Source organism: Silene latifolia, chromosome Y (assembly GCF_048544455.1).
Source record: "Silene latifolia isolate original U9 population chromosome Y, ASM4854445v1, whole genome shotgun sequence".
In the NCBI taxonomy this organism is placed as follows: Eukaryota; Viridiplantae; Streptophyta; class Magnoliopsida; order Caryophyllales; family Caryophyllaceae; genus Silene; species Silene latifolia.
Window position 1 is genome coordinate 302,928,488 of NC_133538.1, and position 9,025 is coordinate 302,937,512.

Below are 9,025 nucleotides of genomic sequence, written 5' to 3' on the forward strand. Positions count from 1 at the left end.
TTTCTACATCATTAGAGTGGTCAAAAATCAGATTTTCACGATAATTTTTTTTTCCACCATGGATGAGCTTAGAAACTTGTGCTTTTGAATCAATGTTCGGATTTTCGTGTTTGTTGTTGGGTCAAATTGAACAACAAAGATGTAATGCTTTTGTTAATGTCGAATTTTGTCTTGTATACGAAAATTTCATCTTAAAAGTTTACCTTAATATTTGATTTTCATAGTTGGAACTTGTTTTAATCGTCTTACAAAGACTACCGTTATCCCTAGTAGTGTGGTACATTCTCTTGAAAACGAATATTTCATTGCAACTTTGGGCTAAAATTTTGAACAACATGAACAATTTTTGATTTTACCCAAATTTTTTTTATTAGTATTGTAAAACTATAATATTATTTTGGAATTTTGCTATAAAATGGTATGAATCAAAATTTCCCGTCTTGAAGATTGACAAATTTCCCCGAAAATGTTGTGAAAAGTATACATAAGCTTTGATTTTTCCGCTCGTGATGTACCTTATTTATTCCTTATTAATCTCATCTTTGATTTCGACGTTTTGTGATTTCGTGCATAAGAAGTTTCTCCGTCTTAAAAATGTATTTTCGAAAAAGAATGGTATACCTAACCGGATTTTTATTTTTCTAAGCTATGTTTTGTACCAATCGAATAGTAATATTTTGAATTTGGCTTATAGTGACATGTACCATCCTATGACGGATTACCCCGTATTAAAGTTTTGGAAAAATCTAAGACAAATGACCTTTATGATAAAGTTTTAGTATAACATTTTGCTTTTGAGTCGAGTTTGAGTAAAATTGCATTAAAGTTGAGTTTTGAAATTGCATCGTTTTACAAAGTTCATCGTTTTTCAAGTGTGCTATTAGGGCAATTTTAAGGTGTCAGTCATGGATTCCCTATCCCCTCCATGTTATTTGATTCCCTATACTTTCTATATCCGTTCTGGATTGTTTTGATTCTCATCACCCTATCTGTTGAGTTACCCCGAGATTTTCGGGCATAAAGTTGTGTGTGAACCCATAAGAGTGTTTTCTCACTCTAGCTTTAGGAAAATGTTTTCGACAAGACGAGTGATTTTGGACCTAGTCGTCATGTTTGATAATTTGGGAACACTAGTACGGTAGTTGGCCCATGTAATGCTTTGAGTATGGTGAATTGATCATGAGAGACAATTTATAAATGATGAGTGAAGTGCAATAAAAAATGGGATACTTAGCGATTGTGTGGACTCATAGATAATGAACGCCATTAGAGGACATGTGAGGACGACCTTTTAAGCGGAACTCAGATGTTTTGGTTAGCATGTGGTTGGGTTAGAACTTGTGGAATGATGAGGGAATAAATGAGGAACTAGGGGTAAGAGAGAGCGATGAAATGGGCTGATAGAAGTTGTGGAGAATGTGATATGTGACTTGAGTAATGATGTGAATTGAATAAATGGTGATAAAATTTAGGAATCCGGAATACTAGATATAGAGTACTAGAGAAAGAGATGAGTTGGAGATGTTGCAAGTAGTAACCCGACATTCAATAAGGAATTTGTTGTAATTTTCGAGTGAACCCGTGTGAGGTGGCATAATTGTGGATTTAGTACTATCAAGTTTGGTTTTGTGGATGTGAGAGTAAGAGCGGGGCATTTAATGCTTAAGGATTCAATCTCATGGGTGATAAGCTTGATCATTTATGATACGTAATGTGACCGTTAACCTAACTACATGGAAAGATGTATGAAAGTGGTTGTGTCGGACTCCGATCCTGAAAGTGGCAGTATAAATTTTGCTTATAAAATTGCCTCCCAAGTGTTATTGAGGAACACCCATGGTGTACATCGTGATTCTGTTGTAGAGCTTAAGGGAGTGATGATGTTGCTACTATTCCCTAAGAGTGATGAGTGATTAGGCCGTGTCCATAAGATAGTTCAAAGCATTGTGTTTACCGATGTGGTGTCGCACTATGGTGCAGTTGTTGGTGATGAAATGGTAAGCTTGTGTTGGTAGTATGCCGGTGATGTTTTATTTAAGTTATATAGTAATGATGGCCATAAGGCCAATAACTGTGTTTGATTCGGTTGCTTAATGGTATATGAGTCACCACCGGGATCTATTAGCATCTATGTGATGGAATAGGAAAATTTGGAAGTGGATTTGATAAAGGAAATGGTACACCCAGGTGACACGCGACCGAGTGCACTATGCACTCGACCGAGTCATCGCCTACTCGGCCAAGTGACCTCATTGACTCGACCGAGTGGTCTGCTTTGACCTTTGTTTTGTTGATATTTGACCACATATTGAGCATGTACCGTTATTTCACGGGTTATATTAGCTGACTTGTGTTGGATGACCATGATTGACCTTACATGTGTGATATGTGTGAATTGTTTACGTTTGAACATATAGTGTAGAACTTTGCAAGTAATGGGAATCGTTGATTCGGCACGAGTGGATTGATGATAGAAATGATATGATAACCTTGTTTGATGTATGTTAATCAACGTGATTCTATTTTGTTAAGTAAAAGTAAGAGGAAATATGCAAATTATGTGTTGCATAGTGATCATTTGCATGATTGTGATTGTGGTCTTCCGTTGGAGCGAAAATGTTGATGATAGACGAGAATGGATGTTGATAACACATGTGTGATCATGTGGTGTATTTGACACGGTATACACGTGGCATAGTATCCGGAAAATGGGAATGCTGAGCATAGTTGAGTCACCTGACGAGTGACGTTGCATTACTTGGTTGTTTCATAGAGTCTGCATAATCGTGATTGATTTGCATACAGGTGCATGTATGAGATTAGATGTAATTTATATGTGTATAGTAATGACCGAGTTATACCCCGAGACTTATGCGTAGACTTAGAATCAATTGAGTTGGGTGTTGTTATGGGATTACGGTTTCGAACCGTGGGCGGGACCTTGTACCTATACGTTTGGGAGGCTCGTAGAGTAGGGTTATATCTATGACATTAGGATGTGATTTATTTATGGATTTGCAATAAATATGAGAGAATGTCGAACCTGGAACATAGTCATTTGTGGAACTTAGTAGTCAGTGTATGAGATCGTATTTTGAGGTTTATAGTAGAACATCGGGACGAAGTTCTCTTTTAGGGGGAGTGAATGTAACAATTCGGAAGTTTAGGAAAAAGGAAGTGCGGAATGTGAGAAAATAGTGAGAGTTGTGAGGAAGTAGTGATAATGGAACACCGAACTTCGGGAAGAGAGTACACATAAGAATCGAGGGAATAGCCGGAAAGGGAAGAGTGAGGTGAAACTTCGGGGACGAAGTTTATTTTAAGGGGGGAAGATTGTAATACTCCGGATTTAATAATTATATAATAATAATAATTATAGTTAGATGGTAATGATAATAATTATAATACATAATACGATACGCGTATACGTATACATTTATACTCCACCTCACGTTATATACTCCACCCTATCCTCTCATCATCTTATCCTAACACAATCTACCAAAATCCATCCAAAACATGAGAGATGAGAGAAAGAGAGAAAAAGGAATAGAAAGGGAGATTTTGTCCCTCCGCCTCAAGATCGTAAGGTAAACCGTCCTAAACTAGTTTTTATATTATTTAATTAAGACCATTGACCCGCCTTGACCCCGACACATATTTGACCCGTGTCTTTGACCATCGCTGACCGTATATATGGGGGTTTGACCGAGTTTAAAAAGAGATTTTGGGGTTTTTGGTACTCGGGTTAGGGCTTCGGCTTTGGGAGTGGTTCGGGTCGGGTTGGGTCTCGTTCTTGGCGAATCTAGGTTGAGGGAAGAGAGGGGAGTAAAGTGGTGGTTGTGGGTGGCCGTGAGGGTGGCTGGAGTTGGCGGTTTCAGAGGGAGAAAGGACGGAGTCCGGTTGTTGTTGTTGTTGTTGTTGTTGTTGTTGTTGTTGTATGCGGTTGTTGTTGCGATTGTTGTTGCTATTCTGAGTGGTGGCTGCCGGCATAGTGGCCAGCCTTAGACCAACCTTAGTCAGGCCGACACAATGGTGGTGGTGGTGGCAATGGTGGTAGCGGTTTGTGCGTGGTGTTGTGTTGTCGCGGGTGGTTGTGGTGTTGCCGTTTGTTATTGTTGGTGTCGGTGTCGGTGGTGGTGGGGTCGTAGGTTGTTGCTGGCCGTGGCCACCATGGCTAGTGGTGGTGGGGCTACGGTGTCAGCGGAGGTGATGTTGTGGTGGTTGGGTAAGTTGGGTTTTTGGGTAGTGTATAAGACAGGTTTGTTTGGTTTATTTCGTCGTATATGTATTTGTATAAATGTATTAGTATATTTATAATTATTGGTATAAATATATTAGAGTAATTATATTTATTTGTATACGTATTTGTATGATTAGATGAGTATAATTATAATTATTTGTATTATTATCGTATTTTAGGAAATGTGTTTTGTGAGACGGTTTTACTAGACGGGCTTAGCTTGTGTGACGGATTTCTTATGCGGATTTGCTGTGAGGTAGGTTTAGGGTGCTCAGTTTCGTTGTCGTATTTATTTATTAAATGAGTCTTTTGGTCATTTAATTGCATAGTGTGACTTGTATTGCATGTTGTTGGTCAAGACGACTCGACGAGTCGGGATATTTGAGGAACTGGTATCCATGACATGTTTGGCATGTCATGGTGTATGTTGTCTGTCATGCATTTCATATTTTGATGGTTGTGATTGTATATGTTGGAGGATTCGTGTTCTTGTTATTTGGAGACGTAAGACGGTTGGGAAACCGTCATACGCTTAATTAGCCTCTTGGAGCTTCCCACTCCAAGAGGGATGTGTACATTAATGGTTTGAGTTACGGAGGGTCTCGTGTGGTTCACGCACAACGTCTGGCATGGGATCCGGTTGGCTTCCGGACCGGGTAGGTCTGGGCGTGTCCGGGTACCTGTTTTTAATTATTGGTATGTCTGGGCGTGTCCCGGTACCCGTGTGGTTATCGGTATGTCTGGGCGTGTCCCGGTACTAGTGTGGTTGTCGGTATTTCTGGGCGTGTCCCGGTACCGTGGTGGTGGTTTTTGATGGTGGTTCATTTATATGATAGTCATGTTGTATGTTCACACACTCGAGTCGTGTCACACTTTATTTATTTAATGAAACTGACGCTTGTGTGTCTATGCATTGTCACCTATCTCTTTTGGGGTGGCCTGTGTCGATCCATATGATATTCTTTTGTCATATGGGGAGCAGGTTAAGTTCAGGATGTTTGGATAGTACGCGGGAGACGGGACGAGCTTGATGATATCACGAGACGAGTCTAGTTGGCTAGAAGAGTATAGATGTCATGAGTTGTATTTTATTTATTCATTTGCTTATGTTTATGTAATTCATTAAACCTTAGTTTAATAAAATGTTCTTTGATTGGAGTTTTGAAACACTACCTCCGGAAAACCGAGATGGTAACGCTCCAATTATCTTGGCCGGATAGTTGGGTTGTTACAGCAGTATAATAATGGGAATTCCAATGGGTATACGGTTGTTTGTCTGTTGAGTATTTGTGTGTTTGTATGTTAGACAGTGTTTAATTGTTTTTGTTTTTACTGAAACTATTGACAACGGTTTTATATCTACTAACCCGTTGTTAAAGCTAATAACAACGATTACCAAAATCATCCGTTGTTATTATTTTTCACTGATTTGCGCCAAATTAAAATAGACCAATTAACAACGTTATTAAGTATTAGGGGCTAAACCGTTGTTATTACGTTTTAAAGAATTGACAACGGTTCATTTTTTTATAACCTTTGTCATTACTAATAACAACTGTTTTTACAATTAAACCGTTATTATTTTTCACAGATTTGCGCCTAATTAAAAAAAAATCCAATTGACAACGTTATTAAGTATTATGCGCTAATAATCGTTGTTAATGGGGCGTTGTTATTGCCTATATTTGTAGCATTGTACTTGTGTTAATCTCTAACCAAGTAAAGGAGAAAATTTTTAAAAGGTACACCTAATTCACCCCCTCGCCCTCTTAGGTGTTTATCGTTCTTAACTCTTCAATTGGTGTCAGAGCCTCGTGCTCTTGATATTGGTTAAAACGAAAGAGTTGATCCTATAGTTATGGACGATTCAAAACACACTAAGTATCCCATCCTTAAGGGAGAAAACTATGCCTGGTGGGAACATCGCATGGAGCATTATGTCAAGAGTGCAGACTATGAATGTTGGGTGATCATTCAAAAGGGTCCACTTGATATTTCGGTGACTAATGCTGATGGCACTAGTACCCCTAAAAGCGAGGACAAATATGTCGAGGCCGATTATAGGAAAGTCGAGAAAAACTCTAAAGCCATGTCTATCCTTCAATATGGCATTAGTGAACAAGAGATTAACCGGATATCCGGATGTAACTCGGCCAAGGAAATTTGGGACACCCTAAGTCTTGCTTATGAGGGAACGTCACAAGTAAAAAAGTACCGTGTTGATCTTCTCATGGAACAATATGAAATGTTCAACATGGGAAGAGATGAGTCAATTAATAGTTTGTCTTCATGTTTATCTAGTATTGTTAATGACCTTATGAGTCTAGGTAGAAATTTTGAATCAGAGGATTTAGTCCGTAAAATCCTTCGTAGCTTAATTGAAAAGTGGAAACCGAAGGTTACGGCTATTGAGGAAGCTAAAAAATTTTCATTGCTTTCCTTTAATGAACTTATGGGCTCACTCATGGCTTATAAGGTAACTCTCATGAAGCGTTCCATTGAAAGCTCTAAAGGCAAAGGACTCGCTCTTAATGCTCTCTCAAGTGATGAGGAGGATGAAGATGATGAGTTTGCAATGTTCACTAGGAACATTGTCATCATGATTAATCTAAAGAGAAGCGTTTGTTTGCTAAAAGGGAAAACAAAAACAAAGTAATGTCAGCCATTTTGGGAATGTTCGATTCCGAGGAGGACGATGTCATTGAGGAAGAATTAGACGCCAAAATGTGCATCTCTTCCCAAACAAACAATGATGTTCCAAAGTCAACAAAGAAAGAAAATGTCAAATGTCTTATGGCTCACACCGTGGATTCAGATTCAGATTCAGATAATGAGGTAAATAAGCTCAAGAAAAAGGTCCGATCCTTCTCTAAAGACAAAGTTTGTCTCCTCCTAGACTAAATCATTGATAAGTGTTATGTCCAAAACAATAAATTAGAGGCTATGCAAACTGAAATTGAAGACATAGCCGAAGAAAAAATGTTGGCTAAAAAGAATGTCTACATGAGGTTGATCAACCCAGTTCATAATTGAGTCTTGAAAAAGAAATTAAAAAGCTCCGAAAACAGAATCTGTTTCTAGCTAAAATGGTCGATGAAACGCATGCAACAGAGCACTGCACTGTTGCATCTGTGTTTAACAAAGGAGATGAGTACCTCGTTGAAACTGTGTCCTCACTAACCAAAGAAGGTGACCAACTCTTGATTGATCTAGCAACATGTGAAAGTCAAAAAGTTGATCTTGTCAAAATTTCTGAAATGTTGAACACGAGTCAAGTCATGTTAAAAGTGCTTTAGATCGAGTGCAAAAATCAAACGATGACCATCTTGTTCAAATTAAAACTCTGAAAAAGACTGAACAAACCCATGCAACAGATGATGCAACTGTTGCATCTGAGTCTAAAATGGAAATTTAGACTCTCACAAAACATGTGTCTTCATTAACTATGGAACGTGACTCTCTATTAGCTGACCTTACATTGAGTAAAAGAGATTAAAAACCAACTTGAGCAGATTGGCTTATTTCTCAGTGATGAAGTAAGACATGCTAAACAGGCTTTCGACAAAGTAGGTAAACTAAATCTTAATCATCTTGCTAAAATTGAAACATTAACCAAAGAGCTAGATGAGGCTAAGATGTTTTACTTAAAATGGGAAGGAAGTCGGAATGTTCTGGAGTTTCTTCTAAAAAAATCACAAGAATACGAAAACCGTGCAAAGAATGCTGGACTTGGTTTCAAATGCAACAGTAACATGCACTGTTGCACTCGAAACCAGGACCTAAGCAAAACTGATTTTCGAAGAAGAAAGTATGTTGGCCTTTACGAGTGTATCATTTACAGCTACTGTGGTAAAACTGGTCATGAATTTAATGGTTATGAAAAGAGAGTCCTTGACTTAGAAAGAAGCACTAAAGTGGCTAAACAAATTTGGATTAAAAAGGAAGAAGTCAAGAAAGTCGTTGTAATGAAGGAACCCAATCTTGTTTGGGTTCCTAAACTAAACGTTTGATTTCTTTTAGGCATTAGCGAGGGGTAGCAGCAATTGGTACATAGACAGTGGATGCTCTCATCACATGACGGGAGATGAAAGCCAATTACTTTCGCTAGAAGCCTACAATAGTGGCATGGTGACTTTTGGTGACAACAAACGAGGTGGAATCATTAGTATTGGAAAAGTTGGTAAGTCAAAGTCACTATGTATCGACAAAGTGTTGCTTGTCAAAGGTTTGAAACACAATCTTCTAAGCATCTCACAATTATGTGATCGAGGTAACATCGTTGAATTTCATGCTAGTGAATGTAAAATAATTGATGGAAAGACTAGAGAACTTATTCTTGAAGGTGAACGTGTCAAAGATGTTTACATGACTAACCAATATTCATTGTCGGGTAAAACATTATCATGCATGAGTGTTCAAAAGAATGACCCTTTGCTTTGGCATAAATGACTTGGTCATGTTAATGCTAAAGCACTTAATACCCTCAAAAGATTTGATCTAGTATATGGCATTCCTAACATCAAATTTGAGTTTAAATCACTTTGTGACGATTGTGTTAAAGGTAAAAAAGTAAAATGCTCCTTTAAATCCAAAAAGGTCGTTAGCACTTCCTTACCTCTTGAACTCGTTCACATAGACTTATGTGGACCCATGCGTATTGTTATTAGAGGTGGAAGTCGCTACATTTGTGTCATTGTGGATAACTTTACAAGATATGTTTGGCTTCTTTTCTTAAGTTCTAAAGATCAAACTTTTGATGAATTCTTAATTTGGGTTAAAAAG